The following is a 17,715-nucleotide window of genomic DNA, read 5'->3' as shown; positions in this document are numbered from 1 at the left end:
CTTACCCACGATAGACACGCCCCAGGGAGGGCTATGACTTGGCGCGCATTTAATCTAGCACATGCGCACACAGCTTGTTCTTTGCTTAGGTGGCATAAGGCACAGCGGAAGCCGGTGCCATGTAGTGATGGCAAATGTTAGAAAGACAGCATTTTCAACAAATGTTGCTGGCACAACTGGTTGTTATCATGTAGAAGAATGTGAATTGATCCATTCCTATCTCCTTGTACTAAGGTCAAATCTAAGTGTATCAAGGAACTTCACATAAAACCAGAGACACTGAAACTTATAGAGGAGAAAGTGGGGAAAAGCCTCGAAGATATGGGTACAGGGGAAAAATTCCTGAATAGAACAGCAATGGCTTGTGCTGTAAGATCGAGGATTGACAAATGGGACCTCATGAAACTGCAAAGCTTCTGCAAGGCAAAAGACACAGTCAATAAGACAAAAGGGCCACCAACAGATTAGGAAAGGATCTTTACCTATCTTAAATCAGATAGGGAGCTAATATCCAATATATATAAAGAACTCAAGAGGGTGGACTCCAGAAAATCAAATAACCCCATTTAAAAATGGGGCTCAGAGCTAAACAAAGAATTCTCACCTGAGGAATACCGAATGGCTGAGAAGCACCTGAAAAAATGTTCAACATCCTTAATCATCAGGGAAATGCAAATCAAAACAACCCTGAGATTCCATCTCACACCAGTCAGAATGGCTAAGATGAAAACTTCAGGTGACAGCAGATGCTGGCGAGGATGTGGAGAAAGAGAAACACTCCTCCATTGTTGGTGGGGATTGCAAGCTTGTACAACCACTCTGGAAATCAGTCTGGCAGTTCCTCAGAAAATTGGACATAGTACTATGGGAGGATCCCGCAATACCTCTCCTGGGCATATATCCAGAAGATGTCCCAACCGGTAAGAAGGACACATGCTCCACTATGTTCATAGCAGCCTTATTTATAATAGCCAGAAGCTAAAAAGGACCCAGATACCCCTCAACAGAGGAATGGATACAAAAAATGTGGTACATTTACACAACGGAGTACTACTCAGCTATTAAAAAGAATGAATTTATGAAATTCCTAGGCAAATGGTTGGACCTGGAGGGCATCATCCTGAGTGAGGTAACACAATCACAAAAGATCTCAAATGATATGTACTCACTAATAAGTAGATATTAGCCCAGAAACTTAGTATACCCGAGATATAGGATACAATTTAAGAAACACATGAAACTCAAGAAGAATGAAGACCAAAGTGGGACACTTTGCCCCTTCTTAGAATTGGAAACAATCACCCATGGAAGGAGTTACAGAGACAAAGTTTGGAGCTGAGACAAAAGGATGGACCATCTGCTAAGTGGCACTGCAATAAAAGATCCATGCCCACGAAGGGTCCCAATATAACATATATAGAGATATAAAAACAAAAATATTACAGAGAATGGGGTTCAGAGCCATTTAAAAAATACTATCACAAAATGTGTGTGAAGCGTGACCTTTAGATTAGCAATGCCTTATGAAAACAATTCGTACCACTACTCAATATAGTATTTGCTTTATAACAGCAAAACCCCCTCATAAATGTAACTTATAATCAATTGATTTGACAAGAAAATATTAAAACAGTGGTCCAACAGGTTGTTAGTGCTCTACAAGTTAATAGCCAAATCGACTAAGGTTCTATAAATGTATGTAATAAAGTCCCTGGTCCTCATACTCAAGGCAGTTTTTCACTGTCAGACAAAATTATACAGAGCCCTTTATGTACAGTGTTGTACAAGCTATATAAAAACACATAGATAATAATGATATGGAGGCCACTTCATCTCTTACATTAACTTATGAAAATGCAAATTCTAATTGAAAAAACCCTTCATTCTATAGTAGCTATTCTTTTCACACTACTGTTGACAGAATAAAAGCATGCCAAAATGTTGGCATAGAGGATCATAAAGCTGAGAGAAACTATGTGCTTCAAATATGTAAAAAGAGGACACTACCAAAAATAATGTAAACAAAGACTTGTTAATTAACCTCAGTATAATAGCACTTCATCTCCCCTTTCTCCACTTGGGGTAGAGAGCAACTGTCTCAATGGTATTGTGATATCTCTATACCTGAATATCCTTTTTCCTAAGGCCCACTGGAATACATGTCTTCAAGCTCCTTGGGGTATATCAGTCACTGATCAAGCGGACCAAACTTAAACATGTACTTCAGGTAATGCAAGAACAACTTAGAAGAGACCATATAAGACCTCCATCAGCACCTGAAATTCACCTATCATTTTTTTCCCAAAAATTCCTAGTATGTGGAGTATTTTTCAGATGAGGCCAATAGATCAAACAAGGAATCATTAACATGGCATGTTGAGGCTGGAATGTACTGTTCTCTTATTATTTCTGGAGCAAACACTACACAGTAGAAGAAACTTCTGGCTGTCCCATTTGCCTTCAAAAAGTTCCCAGATCAGTCCTTCCAGTTCATTTATTCTTGTTATTTGGCTCAAGGCATCCTGATATATACATACAGTGCATTAGAGCTTATATGTGGACTTATGAGAGAAAAGGCTTGAATGCGAAATAATGAAATTTCACACAAAGTGTAAGAGGGTGGTGAAAGGAGATTTGTCTCCCAAAACGAGCAAAAAAAAAAAAAAAAAACTGTCTGCCATCTCTCAGAAGTTTATAAAAGATAATTGAAAATATCTTGAGATATAGTAGGATGTGTTTCAAGTCGCCTTGGCTCACACCTCAGACTCACAGCATTTACTTCCATTCAAAGCTTCCTTGGTAGATCCCACAGAATTTCCTGCCCTCTCACAGAAAGAAATCATCATTCTGACCACTTAAACATGTCCCCTTTTTTTTAATGAAAGGCTCTGTTTCCCATTCCTTCTTTCATCAATGTGCTAAAGCTTTACAAAACCACATCCAGCTATCACAGGTACAAGCTCAGAGAATTACTTTATCCTCTTCCTTGAGATGCATTCCACCATTTCAAGAAAAGTCAAGGCCTGTGGTCTTCATCCAAATGATCTTTGGCAACTTGATGTTATTCATGTGAAATTCTTTGTACATTCTAAATACAACTGTGTTTGTGTTGATAACTTTCCATGGATTATTTATGCTACTAGTCAAACATGTGAGCTCATTTGAGTGGCTTGCAGATATTTACAGGCTGCTTTCTCAGTAGTGGGAGTCCTAAAACAGATCAACACAGACGATAGTTCTTTGTATACATTTAAGCCTTTTATTTCCTTTGGTCAAATAGGAAATTCATGTCTCTCGAGGTATTCCCTGTAACCCAAGACAAGTCATATTTGAACAAACTCACTTATTACTGAAAACATCAAATACTTAAAACAAAAGGCGGTGGATAAGGGCTTAATTTCTCAGGACTAACTTAACAAAGCAACTTATATTTAAAATTCTAGAAGTCATTTCTCTCAGTCTTACCCTATTATCTTCAGGAGAAAAAAAAAACATAAGAACCCAAAAATTTTGTCCAAGCTCATGATTTTAGAAATACTTCCCCAAGGGGGAAAAAAAGGTCTGAGTAATTTTCCATTTTTAACTTGAAACCTAGGCTACTCATTTGTACACTCTTCTATTACAAGCTTTCTCTGGATTCCACCAGGATTGGTACGACATGAACTGGCAACAGAAGACCAGACTGCGAGCTGGTAATAAAAGAGCATGTTCCTGAATTTCAACCATGTATAAACTACATGTTACTTCCAATTATCAATCATTTAGCAAACTTCTCATTGCACTGTGATTTTTATCTCCTCCTTTAATTCTTAGACAAGTCCAAGCCAGGACCTCTGTTAATCAGCCTAGTCCAGGGCATTTGAAATCTGCTACAGATCAACTCAATTATACTCTGAAACACATATGCATAAAAAGGTTCATTAGTATGATTATTGCAGCTATCATACCTTCATAGTTAACACTGCTACAGCACCAATGGTTTGATTCCAGTCTATTCAAATTGCAACAACTTTAAATTTCTACCTTCAAAATAAACAGTTTTATGTGGTGTGTCTTAGTCAAGGTTTCTATTCCTGCACAAACATCATGACCAAGAAGCAGTTGGGGAGGAAAGGGTTTATTCAGCTTACACTTCCACATTGCTGTTCATCACCAAAGGAAGTCAGGACTGAAACTCAAGCAGGTCAGGAAGCAAGAGCTGATGCAGAGGCCATGGAGAGATGTTACTTACTGGCTTGCTTCCTCTGACTTGCTCAGCTTACTCTCTTATAGAACACAGGACTACCAGCCCAGGGAGGCACCACCCACAATGGGCCCTACCCGCTAGTTTACTAATTGAGAAAATTCCTTAAGTCTGGATCTCATGGAGGCATGTCCCCAACTAAAACTCCTTTCTCTGTGATAACTCCCACCTGTGCCAAGTTGACACACAAAACCAACAAGTACATGGTATTTGATAACTAACTTATGCAATACTTCTAATTAATATCAGTATTAATTTTTTTTACATTTAACCTAATTTTATTCATGCTTGCCTAGGGATGGGGAATAGATCATTCAATAAAAACATACAGTAAAAACGGGAGTGGGAAAGGGCATGCTATTTTTCTGTCTCTTCCTTAAAATCCTAATGTTCCTTTGCAACTTTTTTTTGAAAAAGACCTCCATGACATGTTGCTGATCCAGGGTGCCCCTACATTATACCAAGCCTTGAGCAGCTCTTCAGGGTGACCACTTCCATGGACATGCTGCTTCTTTAATTAAACTAGAAAGGTGGGACTGTGATGATGTACCGTTCTGGAAAATCTCTCTTCTGAATCTCACAGCCAAAGTTAATAATATACCTTGACATCACTTCAGACTTAAGACTGCTATTTTACTGTGTACTCAGCCTGTAAAATGGCTGTAAGAGAACAATGTGATAGCCAAACTTACTTGTCTTGGACTTCCCAACCTTTACAACCAAAGATAATGCATAGCTGTAATCTTAAATTGCAAAGCCTTCCATGCCCCGACCCAGAAGAGGTATATAACTCGCTAAAATCAGCAAATACAGAAGTGGATAACAACCTCCTAAAATCCAACATGAAGGCTGAAGGCATACATTTATGGTTATTAGCTAATAAACAATGGTATTTGTAGCACTGTTATCTGGGTGCATTGAGGACCTTGTAAAACTCTGTTAGACAAGAGGATCCATGGTGCCTTTAAGTATGGTGGCCATCCATGCATTCAAATTAAACCAAACTATGGAAGCAGGAATTTTCTGCCTTCTTAATTTATTCCTCCTCTACGTGATGCTGTCTGTGCAGTTCAATAAAGACAAAATGAAATACTGTGTCAGAAATTGACAGTCACTTGACAGACACGCAGACACAGACACACAGACAGACAGACAGACACACACACACACACACACATATATATATATATATATATATATATATATATATATATATATACATATATATATATATGGAGGGGGGAGAGAGAGAAGGAGAGAGAGATTGATTCACAAGATGGCCTTCTTCATGCAGGTAGATTCAGACTCATGCTACAAGCAGAAATGAGACAGGAGAAACAGACAGCATAAAATAGGGAACTTTTCCAAAGGGAAGTATATTTATTTCTTTGCTTAATATGACACTGATGCATTATTGGTAACTCTGAACGTAGCCCCTAATATGTATAGTCTATGCACATATGCATGTGAGTTATGTACCCAGTCACATGTTCTTACATATATTCACATTCCCAGATCCAGTGCTAACTACGGACAAATATCCACACAAATGCATATATTTAGAAATGTTCACTTCCAAGCACATTCACATATTGGCTAATTTGATTGTGTTCACACACATGCAAATTTTGAATATGATCACATGTTGTAATAATCCACACAAGAAGAATACAGACAACCATGCTGGTTAAGCCAATTAAAATTATATGAGTCCTTTATTGGCTAGTGACCAAGAGTGGGCAAAAACTACAAAGAGTGTAATTTACATCAAAGTTAGATGAGGGCCAGTGTCACCTTGAAGCATTCATTTCTGGCAGAACATAGTAATTATTTCAGACATAACATGACAATTATTTTTTACTTGTACTTTCTTCATTTATTTTACTTTAACTTTGGATAAACATTAATTATTTGGTTAATACATGTGGATCATGGTCAAGGCCATTGAAATCTCAAATTGCCAGGGCAGGCATTACCTTAGTTACTTCATTTCCCCCATTTCTTTTAGTTATTTTCAAATTTTTGATTTTAATGGAGAAGCGAGTGTTAATTAGCAATCAGGTAACTAAGCAGGGCCCACTCACTAGATATAAAAGGGAAGGACAAGAGGACCCATGGTGCTTGTGAGTATAGTGGCCAGACTTGCATTCAAATCAAACCAAATTATGGAAGCAAGATTATTTTTTTTGTTTTCTTAATTTAGTATTTAAAATGCCCAAGTATTTAGATACAAATGGATAACTCATTAAATAAATCATATAATTTTTAAACATACATGTTTTTAGATATGCAGAGCTAGTAAAATTATGTATTACAGTCCAGGCTTGGATAGCAATTGGAAGTAGTCCTATAGAAAGCATGTGGCTAATTATTTATATAAGACCAAAGGGGCGCTAGTGAGATGGCTCAGTGGGTAAGAGCACCCGACTGCTCTTCCGAAGGTCCAGAGTTCAAATCCCAGCAACCACATGGTGGCTCACAACCATCCGTAACGAGATCTGGCGCCCTCTTCTGGAGTGTCTGAAGATAGCTACAGTGTACTTACAAATAATAATAAAAAAAAAAAAAGACCAAAGGGAGGAAGGAACATCGTGATTCCTATCTCCAAAAGTCTACTGTTTAATTTCTTAAGCTTTATTGTGTGAAGGCCTCCTGCTGGCTTCTGGGTTTCTAACAGGACCAAGGCTTGAGAGAAGGTGACTCATAGAGGGTGGTCCAGGTATATATTGAAGCTCATTTTATACGAAAATACATTTTAAACTATAAATACAGTCAATAGAGAAACTAGAAACCTCATTATTACTGCAGTGTTTTACTTTGTGCATGACTTCATGTCTCCAAATTGAAAAAGTTTAATGAAGTTAGAAAAGACATAAGTAATTAGATATATAGCAGTCAGTTTTTGTAAGCATGAATACATCATAATAACCTTGGGAATTTATAAATCTTAATCATCAAATAAATATCATTCTTAAGTCCTATGCTTCATTAAACCTTGTATAACTCAGATTTTCTACAACTTGGCTTTAAGTTAACTTGGCTTCATGATTGTGTCTTAATCTGTTATATTTTTATTCTTAGGACAAAATTTCAATTTATTATATGAAACTTAATTCTTCTTCAAAATATTCTTAATCCTTTTTACCAAAAGCATAGCCTCATACATTATATACTTTTAAATATCTTTTTCATATCTATTGTTTCTATTTTGTTTTCCTAAACCAGGGTTAAATTCAAACTACCTAGATTGATGTAGCGAATTAAGATACATCTATACAGACTTTTATCTTTTATGTTACAAATGTTAAGCTAGCTTTTGCTGTTTGAAATGTTACTGCTTTTTAATACACACACACACATACAAATACATACACACACACACACACACACACAAACACACAATTTTACATTTCCAAGAGTAAGAAAGTTTACATTTCAGCAAGACCTTCAATGCTATTGATGACATCGAATAAACATTTTTTAAATAAGTAGTAGAAAGGGAAATATTCAGAAAGCTGCACATCTGTACTTAATTTAGCCATTTTAACTTTTGTATATATGTCTCTCTTGATTGAAATAAGTAAATATCAGGTAGTAGAACTGGAAAAAGTAAAATTAACTCTTGTCAAAAAGTTTTCTCTAATGTGTGTGGGGAGTTTCATATCTGAGGTGTTTTTTTGTTTTTTATTTTGTTTGTTTGTTTGTTTGTTTTTTGAAGGTAGAGTTTCTCTGTATAGCCCTGGCCCTGGAACTCACTCTGTAGACCAGGCTGACCTCCAACTCAGAAATCCACCTGCCTCGGCCTCCCAAGTGCTGGAATTAAAGGCAATTGCCACCAGTGCCCGGCCATATCTGGGGTCTTTACTCAGCTTTCCTATGGATGCATAGGTGGACCCCATCCCCACCACATACTTAGTTTTTAGACTGTATACATTAGTTTCTCCAGAAAACCTTGAGCTTCTTGCAGTTAGGATCTAATTGCACAACCAGCAGAAAGGAGTGACTGGAAGCTCGAGTGCAGGTCCAATGACCTTACCTACCTTCTGCTTTCTTGGACGAATGTTAATGTTTAGCAAGTTCAGCTGTGATTACTTTAAGCAGGCATAGCTGGGTTTCTTATGCATCACCATTCTCTCTCTCTCTCTCTCTCTCTCTCTCTCTCTCTCTCTCTCTCTCTCTCTCTCTCTCTCTCTTTGTCTTTGTGTGTGTGTGTGTGTGTGTATGTAGGTGGCAGCAGACATAGAAAATTTAGTAAGTATTGTCTCTATTATAAAGATGCCTATCACATGTAGCAGAGGATGTCCTTGTCATCTGACATCAATGGGAGGGGAGTCCCTTGGTTCTGTGAAGGTTTGATGGATGTCCCAATGTAGGGGAATTTGAAACCAGAGAGATAGGAATGGGTGGGTGAGTGGGTGTTTTAGGAGGGGAACACCCTCATAGAGACAGGAGAGGGGTGGGCTAGGAGGCCTCAGGGAGGGGAACAGTAAAGGGGATAACATTTGAAATGTAAATAAAGACAATATCCAATGAAAATTTTAAAAAAATAAAGATGTCTTGTACCCTTCTGCATTTATTTAATTTATGGTTGTATCAGCATTGACTATTATGGTTAATGCATCTGGACCATGCTCAAGGTCATGAAAATCTTAAATCTGTTGACAAAGCAAATGTTTCTGTTGCAGGGGTAGAAGACTAGGAGATATCTAAACAAATATAAAATGGAGTCAGGGAAAGATGGAGTTACCTTTACTCACTTTACTGTCAAAGCATATATACATCTTCAAACATGTACAATTCCAAGCCTGGTCACATATCAGCACATGTGTAAATTTTGACTAATGAGAATTCTCAGAGTAATCACATGCCCTTATGTATGGGTTGACAGGAGGGCAAGTTCCAAGTGTGGTCACATGATGGTTCATATGCATATTTCAAAACATGTACAAGTTCCAAACATGATCCAGGATCAGCACACATACATGAGTGTATTGATACTCATGCAAGCTGTGAGCTTGGTTACATATCAGTGCATATGCATGCATTCACCCACATGTAGTTCTGAGCACAATCACATGTCTACACCATATGCATGCTTACATGCATGCAGTTTGGAGCATAATCAAATGTTGGTGTATATGTGTGTACTATAGCATGTACAAATTTTAGCACAGTCCTGCTGTATCTGTAGGATGCTATTTTGTTGGAGTCATCCATCACATCTGGCTCTGACAATCTTTCTGGCTTCTCCTTTGTGTAGTTCCCTAAACGCTGAGGGGAGTATTTGATGCAGATATCTCTTTTAGCACTTAGTCATTAAAAATCTCTGGCTCTCTGTATATTTTCTTGTTGTATATCTCTGTCTTGGCTCCCATGTACTGCAAGAGGCTAAGCCAGACATTGATCTATAAGTATAGCAGAATGTAGTTAGGAGTCATTTTATTGCTATGTTCCTTCAGCAGAACAATATTTGGGTTTGCCCTAGGACATTGCCCTATCTACTTTCAAGATTTTGGACACCCAAGAAGTATCAGTCATGGGTTCCATTTCATGTAGTCAGCCTTAAATTCAATATGAAAATGGTTGTTTATTTATACAACAGTTGTGCAAGAGTTGTTCCAGCATAACTTGCAGAGAAGAAACTATTGTAGATTGGGGGGGGGGGTTGTAGCTGGATTGATGGCTACGTTTCTCCTCTAGAAGAATGCAGTATACCACCCAGTAAGATGAGCACTAGTCCGTGGGGATAAAGGGTCTAGTTAGGCACCATCTCAAGTTCTTTGTGTTCAACAAGATATGTAACTGATGTAAGATTTGATGCATAGATGTGAAGAATTGCAATATCTTCTTGACACATTGTTTTCCTTGATGAGTATGTAGTGTCCTTCCTCATGTATTCTTATCAGTGTTGGCTTGAAGTTTATTTTGTTATGTGTTAAAATGGCTACACTTGGCTTACACAGTATTGCCAGCGACATTAGCTAGCGCTCACTCAACTCTTTCTAACAGGAAAGCAGCGGACTACAAGAGACTGAACTGTATCTGCCTCTATTTCCAACAGACTCAAGTTCAACTTTCGCTCACGAAAATAGCCGGGAAATTTTTATTAAAAAAAAAAAACAGTTAATATAAAATTATAGCCAAAAAAGAAAGGGAACCTGAACTTTAGTAACACAGCTGGAGCAATCCACAGCGGCCGCAGGAGCAGCGGGAGAAGAGATTTAATTTAGTTGATTTTCTGTGGTTGTTGGTTGTTCACTAGTCTCATGGTGATGGAAGCTGCACATTTGAAGGGACTGAGAAACTGCTGGAGGTCTGGTTTTCCAGATAGCAGTCCGATGCAAGCCAGGGATTTGGGGATCTTCGTACCATCCCAAGATCTGAGTGGGATGTCCTTTTGAAGGATGTGCAGTGCTCAATCATAAGTGTGACAAAGACTGACAAGCAGGAAGCTTATGTACTCAGTGAGAGTAGCATGTTTGTCTCCAAGAGACGTTTCATTTTGAAGACGTGGTACCACCCTCTTACTGAAAGCACTGGTTCCCCTGTTGAAGCTTGCTAGGGATTACAGTGGGTTTGACTCAATTCAAAGCTTCTTTTATTCTCCTAAGAATTTCATGAAGCCTTCTCACCAAGGGTACCCACACCGGAATTTCCAGGATGAAATCGAGTTTCTTAATGCAATTTTCCCAAATGGAGCAGCATATTGTATGGGATGCATGAATTCTGACTGCTGGTACTTGTATACTTTGGATTTCCCAGAGAGCCGAGTAATCAGTCAGCCAGTTCAAACCCTTGAAATTCTGATGAGTGAGCTTGACCCAGCAGTTATAGACCAGTTCTACATGAAAGATGGTGTTGCTGCAAAGGATGTCATTCGTGAGAGTGGAATTCGTGACCTGATACCAGGTTCTGTCGTTGATGCCACACTGTTCAATCCTTGTGGCTACTTGATGAATGGAATGAAATCGGATGGAACATATTGGACTATTCACATCACTCCAGAACCATTGGTTCTGGAGTGATGTGAAAAGACACACAGGAGGTGGTGGCTGCTTTCTAGATGCTGATCCTGAGGGCCATGCTGACCAGGACCACGACCGCATAGTTGCAGAAAGCCCTAGGTGTAATGATATTGTAATCATTTTGAAGTGTATGCATTATTATATCAAGGAGGTAGGTATCTGGCATGAATGCTCTCTTCTGTGTTTAGGTGTTCTATGTCACTCTTGCTGTGGAACTGAAGTGCATGTTGAGAAGAACTTTGACTGTATGAGTCTTTATGACACTTGTAAAAATGATACAATTTAGTTTACGCTCAGTGTAATGTTTCTGCAGACATCATCCAAAATTCCCCACAGACAAGGCTTTTGTCCCCATTAGATGCAGCCTCAGCTGACATCTGCGACTGTTCTATTAAATTGCGGCCAGAGTTTTTACATCCAGTTACTTCCACTTTCTAGGGCATATTCTCTACTAGTGTTACTCAACACCAATTTCTACTTCATACAGGTGTTTTATGCAATGGCAATTAAAGATTTTCTTCCACAAGTTGAGTCTTTGTAAGAAAATGACTCCAGTTGCTTGTTTTATGTTCTGCTGTTTTAATAGTTACTCCTGCATTTAGAGTCCTATGGTTTTTCCACCACCTTTGATGAAGCAATACACTGTTACACTGTGGGCTTATATTATAATTTTACAACCTAGGTGAGAGTTTGGAGATGGTCCCTTGCTTAATTTTTTTCCCTAAGACTTAAGAAAGTGGTCTCTTTATTGGCATGAACTTCTGTGGAATATAAATGGCAAAACTGAATGTGTCAAATGAAAAGAACTCAGTCTCCAGGGCGATGAGCAAGGAGAACCCATTAAAGAAAACTCCATGGAAATGATAGGCTGTGCCGAGCACCTTAATTAGCATTAATGGAGTGCCTACCATGCCTTAACTAACTTACTAAGTGATAGGAATGTCCACTATGTCAAAGCAGAAATGTAGTCCTAAGCATTCTGACCTCAGTAAATGCTGCCATTGCCACCAGGTTTTACTAAAGGAGATTTTGATTCGAAGGAGAACCTGTGATTTCCTCCTGTCCTGCCGTCAGCTGGTCTCTGGTCTTCCTTTCACCATGGCCTTCAGATGAATGACTGACCAGAGAGAGGAGACCTCTCCAGGTTACTCAGCCAGATAGTGAGTGTATGAATGTATGGAACGGCGCAATATTCTGAATCTATTTAATGGCACTAGAAATAATGGGCGTTGAAGAGTAAGCATGTTGGTGGGACTTGAACAGAAAAGAGCAAACTGGACTAAACTCCCTATTTATTGCCCTCCTGTTTTCTTGGTAGTTTCTGGACTGACGCAGTGATGTTTTGTTCCTTCGGTATTTATAACGAAACACTTTTTTAGCGTTTCTAAACAGAGTCTACTTGGTTTGAGATCAAGTGGTTGGAACACTGTCTGGACTTTCTACACGGTGTTGATTGAAGGCTTCTTTCAGGAAGCTTTCGGTCAACTTTGTAATGAGCACAGCACCTATTTTGAATTGCTATTTGGAGGGCCAGTGTTTATTTAAGCTGGATTTTGTAACCCAGTAGATTTTGGCTTGAGGTCTGATTTCCCCATCTTAAATTAAGAATCCTAATGTTGAGAATTGCATAGGTTTGTGTGGAACAAAGCCTAGAACAACTGTAGGTAAACTAGTGATCTAGTCTAATTACAGGTGGGGAGGTTTTGGTGCCATAATTTCTCTGTTGGTTTTGGACTTTTAATCAGCTGAAATGTATTTCTGTACCGCAATGTAAGCTTCAATAAAAGTTTGCTTAATTGTCTATTAAAAAAAATGGTTACACTTGCTTGTTTCTTGGGACCTTTTTTCCATTCCTGGGTCCTTTAAACCATCCTTTTACCCTGAAGTGATGCCTGCCCTTGATGTTAAAATGTGTTTCTTGGATAAAGCAGAAGGATGGATCCTGTTTTCTAGTTCAGTCTGTTAACGTGAATCATTTTGGTGTAGAATTGATACCATTGATACTGAGATCAGTTTCATGTCAGTGTTGACATGGGTTCAAGTTGCAAATGCATATTCATGTTAATTCTGAACACAGGCATATGTTGGCATTTATACACATGTTGGCACATGTACACATTCTGAGTGCCACATATTGGAGCATATTGGAGCATATTAGGATTATATATATATATATATATATATATATATATATATATAAACATCATAAGCTTGGTCACACAAGTGCATACGCAAATTTTGGCACATGTGAAAGTTCTGAGAGTGATCACAAATCAGTACATGCACATTGAGCTGACATTAATGCAAGTTCCAAGTGTAGTCATGTTTAAGTGCATATGTATGCACTGGTCACATGTTAGAACTTACACATGTAACATTTATGCAATTTCCAAACACTGTCACATGAAAGCACGGATGTACATGTTAACATCACATCCAGGATCTGGACATGGTTACACTCTGGTACATATGCACATGTTCATGTGAAGGATAGAGGGCAACTTTCAGGAGCTGGATCTCTCCTTTCACATGTGGGACCCAAAGATGGCACTCAAGGATCAGACTTGACAGCAGGCAGGCACCTTTCCCAACTGAATCATCTGGTCATCCTGATTATTACTAATTTATTTGAAAGTAAAAATATAATTCAGGATCCTTGAATTCAGAGAAAAATAAGATTATGTTGTTATTGTACTGTTTAACGAATGCACTTTGCATTAATCATTTGGGGAAATGTTAGTATTAAAAAAAATAAAACACCACTGAAAAGATAACTTCTCAGTTAAAAGTGCTTGCTGCTCTTGAAAGAGGACTTAATCTTAGTTCCCAGCACCCATATCAGGTGGCTCACAGTTGCCTGTAACTCTACCTCTAAAAGATCCAGTGTCTTCTTCTGTCCTCTATGGGTACCTGTGCATGCATTCCCAAATGGCAGCTTTTCTTTCTATTAGAACACACACACACAAAACATAAATCTAAAATCAAACATATAGGCTAGTGAGATGACTCAGCTAGTAAAGGCACTTGATATTCAGTCTGACAAGTTGAGTTTGGTTTCCCAGAACCCACATTGTAGAAGAGAACTAGCTTCTGCAAGTTGTCCTCTGACTTTCACACTCACACCATATACCATGATTATGCCTGCCAACAAACTACTACATGTAATTTTGAAAACAAATATTTTTAAATTAATTAAATGTGCTTACCCAGGCTATTGTAGTAAGTATTCTCAGAGTGGGGAAATCAGCAAATATTGATGAGACTAGATTCTTTCAAGGTTTAATCTTTACAAAAGGTAAATATTTGTGGCAATGAATTTGCTCCTCACTGGTTGAAATAATCTTGCTGAGGCCTTTGGCCTTAATCCTCTAACCCTCCTGTCTGATACTTTCACTCTTCTCTGTTCAAATTCCATGTCAGTAATTAGCCAGCACCTAATAAATACTAAAGGTACTCCAGGTCAGTCTCCAGATGTGACCAAAATCCGGGCTTATTTATGCTTATGAAAATGGTGGCCAGGGATATTTCTCTGAGGAACAGAAATACTTGAAACAATAAAAGTGTTTTCGTTTACACTACTGTGTATGAAACCTATAGTCTCATGTAGGTTAGATGCATACTCTGCTGCTGAACTACAAGCTCAGCTCATGCTATTTTTTTTTCAAATTTTAGAATTTCACAGCATGTCTTTGTTTCTATGGCATTTTCTTAGTCAAAAGTGTGATGTGTTTTCTGAATTTTCTGTAAAGAAATATACCCCCTTGTCTTAGTCAGGGATTCTATTCCTGCACAAACATCATGACCAAGAAGAAAGTTGGGTAGAAAAGGGTTTTTTTCAGCTTACACTTCCATATTGCTGTTCATCACCAAAGGAAGTCAGGACTGAAACTCAAGCAGGTCAGAAAGCAGGAGCTGATGCAGAAGCCATGGAGGGATGTTCTTTATTGGCTTGCTGCCTCAGGCTTGCTCAGCCTGCTCTCTTATAAAACTAAGATTACCAGCCCAAAGATGGTACCACACACAAGGGACTTTCCCCCTTTATCAATAATAGAGAAAATGCCTTACAGTTTGATCTCATGGAGGAATTTCCTCAACTGAAGTTCCTTTTTCTGTGATAACTCCAGCTGTGTCAAGTTGACACAAAACTAGCCAGTACATTTGACACCTTGTCAACGTGACACACAAACACATCACTAGTAAGCCTCAACCCTTACATTCTTATTCATCCCCAAGATCTAAATATTTTAAAAGTCCCATAGTCTTTACATATTCTTAAAATTTCAATCTCTTTAAAATATCCATCTCTTTTAAAACCCAAATTCTTTTTACAATTAAAAGTCTCTTGAACATTTTTTCAGGTGCTTCTCAGCCATTCCGTATTCCTCAGGTGAGAATTCTTTGTTCAGCTCTGAGCCCCATTTTTAATGGGGTTATTTGATATTCTGGAGTCCACCTTCTTGAGTTCTTTATATATATTGGATATTAGTCCCCTATCCGATTTGGGATAGGTAAAGATCCTTTCCCAATCTGTTGGTGGCCTTTTTGTCTTAATGACGGTTTCTTTTGCCTTGCAGAAGCTTTGCAATTTTATGAGGTCCCATTTATCGATTCTTGATCTTACAGCACAAGCCATTGCTGTTCTATTCAGGAATTTTTCCCCTGTACCCATATCTTCAAGGATTTTCCCTAATTTCTCCTCTATAAGTTTCAGTGTCTTGGTTTTATGTGGAGTTCCTTAATCCACTTAGATTTGACCTTAGTACAAGGAGATAGAAATGGATCAATTCGCATTTTTCTACATGATAACCGCCAGTTGTGCCAGCACCATTTGTTGAAAATGCTGTCTTTTTTCCACTGGATGGTTTTAGCTCCCTTGTCAAAGATCAAGTGACCATAGGTGTGTAGGGTCATCTCTGGGTCTTCAATTTTGTTCCATTAGTCTACTTATCTGTCACTATACCAATACCATGCAGTTTTTATCACAATTGCTATGTAGTACAGCTTTAGGTCCGGCATGGTGATTCCACCAGAGGTTCTTTTATCTTTGAGAAGAGTTTTTGCTATCCTAGGTTTTTTGTTATTCCAGATGAATCTGCTGATTGCCCTTTCTTTTTTTTTTAAAGATTTATTTATTTATTATATATAAGTACACTGTAGCTGTCTTCAGACATTCCATAAGAGGGCACCAGATCTCGTTGTGGATGGTTTTGAGCCACCATGTGGTTGCTAGGATTTGAATTCTGGACCTTCGGAAGAGCAGTCGGGTGCTCTTACCCACTGAGCCATCTCACCAGCCCTGATTGCCCTTTCTAATTTGTTGAATAATTGAGGTGGAATTTTGATAGGGATTGCATTGAATCTGTAGATTGCTTTTTGCAAGATAGCCATTTTTACAATGTTGATCCTGCCAATCCATGAGCATGGGAGATCTTTCCATCTTCTGAGATCTTCTTTAATTTCTTTCTTCAGAGACTTGAAGTTCTTATCATACAGATCTTTCACTTTCTTAGTTAGAGTCACGCCAAGGTATTTTATATTATTTGTGACTATTGAGAAGGGTGTTGTTTCCCTAATTTCTTTCTCAGCCTGTTTATCGTTTGTGTAGAGAAAGGCCATTGATTTGTTTGAGTTAATTTTATATCCAGCTACTTCATTGAAGCTGTTTATCAGGCTTAGGAGTTCTCAGGTGGAATTTTTAGGGTCACTCATATATACTATCATATCATCTGCAAAAAGTGATATTTTTACTTCTTCCTTTCCAATTTGTATCCCCTTGATCTCCTTTTGTTGTCTAATTGCTCTGGCTAGGACTTCAAGTACAATGTTGAATAGGTAGGGAGAGAGTGGACAGCCGTGTCTAGTCCCTGATTTTAATGGGATTGCTTTCAGCTTCTCAACATTCACTTTGATGTTGGCTACTGGTTTGCTGTAGATTGCTTTTTATCATGTTTAGGTATGGGCCTTGAATTCCTGATCTTTCCAAGACTTTAATCATGAATGGGTGTTGGATTTTGTCAAATGCTTTCTCCGCATCTAACAAGATGATCATGTGGTTTTTGTCTTTGAGTTTGTTTATATACTGGATTCCGTTGATGGATTTCCAGGAAAATGCAAATCAAAACAACCCTGAGATTCCACTTCACTCCAGTCTGAATGGCTAAGATCAAAAATTCAGGTGACAGCAGATGCTGGCGAGGATGTGGAGAAAGAGAAACACTCCTCCATTGTTGGTGGGGATTGCAAGCTTGTAAAACCACTCTGGAAAACAGTCTGGTGGTTCCTCAGAAAATTGGACATAGTACTACCGGAGGATCCCGCAATACCTCTCCTGGGCATATATCCAGAAGATGTCCCAACTGGTAAGAAGGACACATGCTCCACTATGTTCATAGCAGCCTTATTTATAATAGCCAGAAGCTGGAAAGAACCCAGATGCCCCTGAACAGA

General features: G+C 38.4%; 1 pseudogene; it reads left to right on the top strand.

Annotated features, from left to right (window-relative positions):
• The first annotated feature begins 10,603 nt into the window (after nt 1-10,603).
• Nucleotides 10,604-11,268, top strand: LOC110287851 (S-adenosylmethionine decarboxylase proenzyme 1 pseudogene; annotated as a pseudogene).
• Nucleotides 11,269-17,715: the final 6,447 nt, after the last annotated feature.

This window comes from Mus caroli, unplaced genomic scaffold, assembly GCF_978045245.1.
Source record: "Mus caroli unplaced genomic scaffold, Mus_caroli_1 scaffold_5, whole genome shotgun sequence".
Lineage (NCBI taxonomy): Eukaryota > Metazoa > Chordata > Mammalia > Rodentia > Muridae > Mus > Mus caroli.
Note: the sequence above shows the minus strand (reverse complement) of the source record. Positions and strands in the feature narration are given on the sequence as shown.